The 8868-nt window shown below is 41.6% G+C and overlaps 1 long non-coding RNA gene across 1 annotated transcript; it reads left to right on the top strand.

Moving 5' to 3' along the window:
- Positions 1-273: 273 nt before the first annotated feature.
- Positions 274-7225, top strand: LOC121916910. Its single transcript, XR_006100929.1, has 4 exons — positions 274-448; positions 2412-2519; positions 5594-5706; positions 6386-7225. It is a non-coding gene; the product is annotated as an uncharacterized LOC121916910 (long non-coding RNA).
- The last annotated feature ends 1643 nt before the right edge of the window (positions 7226-8868 follow it).

Below are 8868 nucleotides of genomic sequence, written 5' to 3' on the forward strand. Positions count from 1 at the left end.
CAAGTCATACATTAATAGAGGCTTACTTAGATGAATGTCAAAGAAAATAAAATTGACACATTCCACCTTCACCTCAGGCAAAGACCTTTGGGTATTTAGCTTTTAAAAGTATGATTTAAATTTCCGGTGTATTCAGCCTGGTGCTGAATGAGGGCTATAACTTCTGGGTTTTTTTCTTGGCATGCTCCTCATATTTACCAGCTAAATGGCAGGCAGGTATCATATGATTCTCAACAGTCTTGGAATAACTATCTTGTATTGAATTTGACCCATGCAGATGACTGAGAAATTTAACTATTTTTCCTACAGTGTCACATTTTTTTTTAAGTAGAGGAGTTTTCCTGCAAAATGTAAGTGAATTGAAATGTATCTTTTTTGTCTATTTGGACAGTTCATTGCTTCGGGATCAGTTTCTGTGTCTGCTGAAAAAAAACTGAACACATCTTTGGTAAGAGAGAGAACAAGATAAAAACAGTATTTTACACCCCTCTTCTATCATCCTGCTTATGCAACGTTTCTTCTAATTATACCTCCAGGATGATATCTACCAAAGACCAGTACCATTTTTTTTTTCCCTCTCTCTCTCTCTCCCCCCCCCCCCCCTCATTTTTCTTTTTTTCTTTTTTTCTTTTTGTTTTTTAGATCAGATAACTTTTAACCACCCTAGAGCAGCCATGCCTCAGATCCAGTCATCTTGATACCCTTTTTTAACCTGGTAACAGCCCTTGAACATGCTGGGCTTTGTCTCAAAGGGGTAGTTCATGGGAGTTGCAATCCAACAACTGGAAGGGTAACCCATACACATTTTGAAGGAGGTCTGAAGGAGGAGACCATATGTGTTTAGCTGACTGCACACAGTCACCTCTTAGTAAAAATTGCTTTTTGGACCAGCATTGCTCTTTGGGAGATTTGGGGTTTTTTGGCCCATCAAGGAATCTTTCCCCCTAAACTGAGCATATAGGCCACTCAATGTGGCTGGTAGCTTTAGATCAGGGATGGGCAACTGTCAGGGGGGCACACTAATACCCCCAGGGGTCCTCAGAGGGCCAAATCACTCCTAATATCCCCTGTGCTACCCAGTTGACATCTATCTTACTTCTTTTTGGAAAAATGGTCTCTGCTGTACTCTCCAATTTTTCACAGATGAAAACTAAGACATATGTGGCCAAGTAACATCAGAATGTAGTCAAGTTCACAAAAGCTATTTTTTGAGGAAGAACAGACAAATTAGAGGAGGCTACAGCAGTGTGCTTTGCCTGAGTCAGCAGGGAAGGGCAATATCCCACCTTCTCATCTCTTTTCCTCTTCCTTTCCCTCCCTCTTGAGTTGATTCAGCGCAACTACTTTTGCACTAGAGAGGCAGTGTAGTGTAGTGGTTTGAGCATTGGACTATGACTCTAGCCATGGAACTCATTGGATGACCTTGGGCACAACACACTATCTCAGCCTGAAAGGAAGGGAAAAGCAACCTCCCTCTGGACAAATGTTGCTCAAAAAAAACTCTGTGATAGGTATGCCTTAGGGTAGTTTTTTCAAGAACATGTTTTGGGGACAATTAGGGGCACAAAAACAGCCAGTGGGGTGCGTTTCCAACCTTTGCTCTAGTTTAAATGTGTGTGTAAAATCTGTGTGACCAGCTGAACACAGATAGGTTCCATGGTTCAGATCTTCTACAGTGCATATAGACTACAAATTGGAAGGCTGGAACCTTTATACATCTGCCTGACACGATGAACAAGGTGTTTTTCTTTAATTAGAAGATTATTTAGGCCTTGCGGCAGAAGAATCTATTAGGCTTTCTTTTCTTTAGTTTTTGAACACTTCAGCTGATTCACATTTGTCTACAGAATATAGTTTAAAACTGAGGCTTTGTGTTGAACATACATTTGGGTATACACATAGACTACCATATATACTCATCTATAAGCTGACCTCATGTATAAGTCAAGGGCAGGTTTGGAGGCCAAAAATATGGATTTTGATATGATCTGAGGATAAGTAAAGGGTAAAACTTAGGGGAATGTAACAAAGGATTTAAAAGATGAAGCAAAGGAAAACAATGCCAAAGATCTTACAAAATACTAGGTGGCAGAACTGTTGTGCTCACCCTTGATGAATCAGAGAGTAAAGAAGAATAGGAGCAGAGAGAAGAGAGAAGAGTGTGTGTGGGGGGGTCAGTCTTACATTCTTGCCTGTCACCAGGGAATGGTTCCTTTTTAAATAAAAGTTAAAGTACAGTAGTTACATTGACCTGTGGGTAAGTCAACTCAATTTTTTGACTAAAATTTCTAAACTTACACATGTGAGTAAATACAGTAGTTGCAACCCTTTTATTGATCTATTTGCTTTTCCAGAAATTAGTATGCCATTTCTCCCTTTGAATAGCTTCCTTCTTTATCACTTTCTTTCAGATGAAATGCAGTGTAGGAATGAATATCACCAGTGCAATACTGGCATCCGTTGGCATGATTCTGTTCATAGCACAACTGACTGTAAACTCTCGACGTTATGATACTTATGTAAGTGAACAAATTGCACAAAGAACTTTGACTATGTGAGCAGGATCCACAGAAGACTGTGTGTTTTACTTAAACAGCAATTTGTATACCATGATCTGAAGTAATTCCTTGAGCCAAAATGGTATTTTAATTCTACTAATACCATATTGTCTGACCATTGAGGATGAGAACCTGGTATTTGTTTTTGTTATTTGCCAGGAAATCAGCTTTGACTTATGATGACCCCAATAAATGAGAGCCACGCCTGGTGTACTGGTTTGAAGGTTGCACTAGGACTTCAATAGACCAGGATTCCAGTCCCTGCTCAGTCATGGAAACCCACTGGGTAACCTTGAGTAAGTTTCAGGCTGCATCTGCGCAGTAGAAATAATCTAAATAATAATAAATAAATAATGTATTTCTATCCAGCTTTTTGCCAGGCAATCAAAGTGGCATACAACAAGTTAAAATACATCCATATATACATAGTGCCCTCCCTTAAAACAAGATTAAACAATATAAAATTAAAAACTACATATTAATATCTGTATAGTCCACAAAATAGTCATCATGGGCAGAGTTCGATAGATGGGAGTTTTATTTGTGGCCAAGTATTCTATTCCGGGAAGGCCTGCCAGAAGAGATCTGTCTTAATGGCTTTTTTAAAGCTCTCTAGATTGGTAGTTTGAAAGACCTCGTACGGCAGGCCATTCCATAAATTGGGAGCGGCTGCAGAAAATGTCTTCTGGGAGGTCGCCATAAACCTGGTCTTTAAAGGCTGTAGTAAATTCCTCCCAAAGGACCTGATATTCAATGCCACTTTAACTGCCATGGCTCAATGCTATGGAATTCTGGGATTTGTAGTTTCTTATGGCACCAGAGCTCTTCTCTGACAGCGAAGACTGAATGTCTCAAAAACTACACTTCCCAAGATCCCATAGCATTGAGTTAAAGAGGTGCCAAACTGATTTATTTCTGCAGTGCAAATGCAGTCACGCTTTCTCAGCCTTAGAGAAAGGCAGTGGCAAATTTGTCTGAATAAATGTTGCCAAGAAAACCCTAGGATGGGGTCAGTATAAGTCGATATATAATAATAATAATAATAAAGATTTATTTATAGCCCGCCCAATCATGAAGAATCCGGGAGGGTTACAACAATAAAATAGATCAATTACAATGAAGTTAAAAATCAAACCCTAGACCTACCGCCCCCCGATACCCAGTACTAAAACAGAATTAAACAATAATAGTATAAAAACATTAAAAACATTAAAAGCATTTAAAAAGGCAGAAACCTAGGCGGGGAAGAATAGACAAATGAGGGGACAATATCTCTATATCTGGGGAGGGTAACTAAGTTGGAAAGGCCTGCCGGAAGAGATCCGTCTTGAGTGCTTTCTTAAAGGCTGTCAGAGTGGAAATGTGACGGATCTCCTCCGGCAGGTCGTTCCATAGTTTAGGAGCAGTAGTAGAGAAGGCGCTCTGGGAAACTGATGTTAATCTAGATTTTTTTGGCTGTAGTAGATTTCTTCCAGAGGACCTTAGTGTGCAGGGCGGACAATAGGGAAGAAGGCATTCCCTCAAGTACTCTGGGCCCAAGCCATGTAGGGCTTTAAAGGTGATCACCAACACCTTGTACTTTGCCCGGAAACTAATAGGCAGCCAGTGCAGGGACTTCAAGACCGGTGTTATATGGTCATTCCTAGAAGCTCCCATGATCAATCTGGCTGCCATATTTTGTACCAACTGAAGTTTCCGAACTTGGCACAAGGGTAGCCCCAAGTAGAGTGCATTACAGAAGTCCAATCGAGAGGTTACCAGTGCATGTACTACTGTTTCCAGGTCCCTCGGCTCCAGGAAGGGGCGCAGTTGGCGTATCAGACGGAGCTGATAGCAGGTGCTCTTGACTGTCACATCCACCTGAGCTGTCAGTTGGAGCGATGAGTCAAGGAGCACCCCCAAGCGGCGAACAGAATCCTTCAGGGGAAGTGTGACCCCATCCAGAACTGGCTGACACAACTCCATTCCTGGATTCAGGGTTCCTATAGCGAGTACCTCTGTCTTACCTGGATTCAGCTTGAGTCGGTTTTCCCTCATCCAGTCCATTACCGCCCCTAGACAGGCATTCAGAGGAGAGATGCCATCCTTAGTCACTGCTTCAGTCCGAGACATAGAGACATATTTGGGTGTCATCAGCGTACTGATAACACCCCGCCCCATGTCTCCGGATGATCTCACCCAGCGGCTTCATGTAAATGTTAAACAGCATTGGGGACAGAATCGCGCCTTGAGGGACACCCAATTTGAGCTCCCTCTTGGCCGAACAACTGTCCCCAAGTGACACCATCTGGAACCTCCCTGAGAGGTAGGACTGGAACCACTGCAGTGCAGTGCCTCTAATACCCAACTCCCTCAGGCGTTACAGAAGGATACCATGGTCAATGGTATCGAAGGCTGCTGAGAGGTCCAAGAGCACCAGCAGGGTCACACTTCCCCTGTCGATGCCTAGACGGAGATCATCGACTAAAGCATGACTTATGATATGAAGGCAACCAGTGAATGAAAGAGCTCCAAGTGCACCAACATTTTTGTTCAAGGTTTCTGTGGCTTCCTTTACTGAAGCAATTCATCTGTAATGTGGTCTTCCTCTTTTCCTATTGCCTTCAACTTTACTAAGTATTATCATTTTTCTTGTGTGTCATATAATTTCATGTGTCACAAGTATGATAGCCTCTGTTAAGTCATTTTGTCTTCCAGTGAGAAGTCAGTTTATTTGCTCATGGACCCATTGATTTGTGGTTTTGGCTGCTCATAGTATGCTTAGAGCTTTCCTCCAGTGGCCAACTTCAAATGAGTTGATTCTCTTCTTGTTAGATCTCTTCATTGTCCAGCTTTCACAACTATGCAAATAGATTGGAAATATTATGGCATGGATGATCTTGACTTTGGTATTTAAAGATATAAATTATGGTAATATATTTTCAACTCAGAAAGTGGCAACTAAGGTGTTTTTCAGTGTTGCAACTATTGAATTAATTTGCCAGTTCTGTGCGGTATGTGAGTTATGCCATTCAACCTGCTTCTCTTCTCAACAGGCTGTAGGTACTGGTCTCTGTGTCATGCTCTTCCTGTTTACCTTGCTAGAATTCTGTATCACTACTTGTTCAGCCCGTTTCAGGTGTCAGGAACCAGCTTTAGCTATGATATGGTAAGTTTATTAAAAGACCCAACAAGGTGAGAAAAAGAAACATTCCACTTTAGGAAATAAATGAATGTAAATGAAGAATGCCTTTAGGTTGCCCCTGTTGAACCTGCCTCCATTGAAGGAGATCCTTCAGACAGTGGCGTTCCCACACCCAGTGACACCCGGTGCAGGGGGTGGAGAGGGGCACCCGTGAAGGCCAGATCATCCCCCCCTCACAGCCACAAGGGACACCTTCGTGGGGCCAAGGAGCACTCATGCAGCCAAAGAGCACCACGCAGGGCCAAGGAACGCCTGCATAGGGCCAAGGAGCACCCACACAGCCCTGAGGGGTGGAGCAACAACCATGCAGGCCAAAGCAGCGCCCACACAGCTGAAATAGCATCCGGAGCCAACCTGGTATCACCCCCCCCCCTGAACTGTCCCCCCTTTCTGGGATGTCATCGGGTGCACCCCCCCCCCCCTACCCCCCCCCCCCCCCTGACACTACTGCCCTTAGAAGGTATCCACTGTTAGGGACAGGAGAAAATGTCTGGATCATAAGTTTCAATTAGCAAAGGGATAGGGATGAACAAATGTGAACTGATAATGCCTAGTGAGGCGATGGCACTAAAGAATCTTGCCATGAGACTGATGCTGATGGCAAAGGAATTTGTTCTTATAGTAACTTCTTTTTCTGTTTCAGACTATGGCTTTTATGCCATACACTATAATTGGAAATGGTGTGCCTCCCACTGAAAATAACCCACCTCCACCAGCCTATGATCAGGCAATGCTTTCTCCCAATGTAGAAGGTTAGCAAATGGCACATGAGAGGAATGAAAAGCCACCCCTGCAAATGGCCTCGGCAATTTAGATCTCAAGACTAAACTGCATTTTTACATATATCTTTTGTAAACATTTGAAAACTCTTATCCTTTTTTTAACTTTCAGGTTAGATGTGAATGTGTTGATAGTCAAATGATAAATTATATTTGACAATAATGTTAATTTGGGCTGAGTAATTTAAATCCATACCGAGGGCTAGCATATGTAGTGGTTTGGGCGTTGGATTAGGACACTGAGAGACCAGGGCTCAAATCCCCACTCAGCCATGCAGACCAAGGACAAGTAAAACTTTCATCACCTGAGGAAGACAAGAGCAACCCCCTTCTCCCACGAAAACCCTGTGATAGGTTCACCATGTCAGAAATGACTTGAAGGCACACAACAATGAATTTAAATTTATATCTCAGTCTCCACCTCAGATGAAACAATTTGAAGGAGGCTTAAAATAGGCTGTTCAGTTAATCATGTATTGATATAAACTTAGATGATTATACACTATAAAACCTAATACTGAGGTTTTACTTCTGTCCCTGTTTCAATAAATTTCCTATTTTGTTCTAAATAAAATTTTTGTTATATGTAATAAAGATATATATTCTGCTGATTTTCTTCATTGAAAGAATACTTGTAGATGTTCCTTAATAAACATCCAGTTGCTTTCATGTTTATTATTTCCTATTTTAATTTATGCTAAAATCTGAAATTTCCACCATTTGTAAAGGAAAAAATATAGATTGTGTATGTTGTAATAACAAGCTGAGACTGAAAGTGTAGAAGAGATTGTGGAGTCGAAGGCTTTCATGGCTGGCATCCATAGTTTTTTGTGGGGTTTCGGGCTCTGTTGGCCATGTTCTAGAAGAGTTTCTTCCTGAAGTTTTGCCAGCATCTGTGGCTGGCATCTTCAGAGGAGTATTTTAAGATGCCAGCCACAGATGCTGGCAAAACTTCAGGAAGAAACTCATCTAGAACATGTACAGAGATTATTTTCCAACTATTCTTTTTCCATACCAGTAGTGTTATCTGATTTATTCTTATTTAAAATCAAACCAATTTTATTTCATAATAACATTCAGGATAATGAGGTACACCAAGCCTTCCATTCCAGTTTTCTAAAATGGTGTGTGTGTGTATTATTCTAGGTGTTTTGTCTGCCTTATATTTCTGAATTTATTCAGTCAGATGAGACAGACAGACAGACAGACAGACAGACAACAGACAGACAGAGCTCCAAAGTAATATTTTCAAAAATGTGAATTATTGCCAATATGTTTTTATTATTGTAAACCTGGGTGGAGAACTGTGCAGGTCCAGGAGTAGTTTCTGCCTTGGACCAATGAGCAGCTGCACCAACTGCCAGAAAATGGAAGGAAACCAAACACATATTAGGAGTACTTAAATGAATTCAGTCTCCAGTAGGATGAGCACATCCAAGTGTACTAAGGTACTTGTACGTAATCTCAGAATACTGTCAGTAAACATTAGAATTCTTAAAGGACAGAAAGGTGCCAAAATATTGGGGAGAGCAAATGTCCCCATTTTCAACAACAACAGGGGGAGGGGGGAGCGACTACTGACAGTCAGTTAAATATGCACTTAGAGAGGAATGTGGCAATTACTAATAGCCAGCTGGGTTTCTCAAAATAAGTCATGCCAAACTATTCTTCTCTCTCTCTCTTTTTTTAAATAGAGTTACAGCTTAATAGATCAGGAGAATACTGTAGATATGGGCCTGAACAGACAAGCCAAAATACAGCTGCTTCGGATCACTCTGGAAGTATGTTGTTTTAAATGCTGCATGCATCCTAAGAGGCTGGAAGCCATGCCAAAGCCACGTGCCTCTCCTAAGGACTGGAGTGTAGCTTCGGCACACTTCTGGCTTCTTAAGATGCATTTGTCATTTAACGCATATCGCCAAAGTGAACTGAAGCAGCTTTTTGGGCCTGTCTGTTCGGGCCCATAGTGTATTTTGATTTGAGTAAGGTCTTTGGCAAAGTAGCCCATGACAGTCTTGCAAACAAATTAGTAAAATGTGGGATAAACAGCTTGTAACTGGTTGACTGGACAAACACAAAGGGTGCTTACTAATGGCTCTCTTCATCCTGGAGAGAAGTGACTACCAGGGTGCCACGGGTTTGGTCTGTACTATTCAATATCTTTGAATGGTGTATCAGTGACTTAGATGATGGAATAGAGGGCAGGCTCATCATTTGCAGATGACACCCAATTATGAGAGATAGCTAATACCCCAGACAAACTGACCGATTTCAAAATGACCTTAACATATAAGAGAGTTTAGGCAAAACTACAACAATGAATTCCACACGTATAAATGTAAGGTAC

The sequence above is a fragment of the Sceloporus undulatus genome, chromosome 1 (assembly GCF_019175285.1).
Source record: "Sceloporus undulatus isolate JIND9_A2432 ecotype Alabama chromosome 1, SceUnd_v1.1, whole genome shotgun sequence".
Lineage (NCBI taxonomy): Eukaryota > Metazoa > Chordata > Lepidosauria > Squamata > Phrynosomatidae > Sceloporus > Sceloporus undulatus.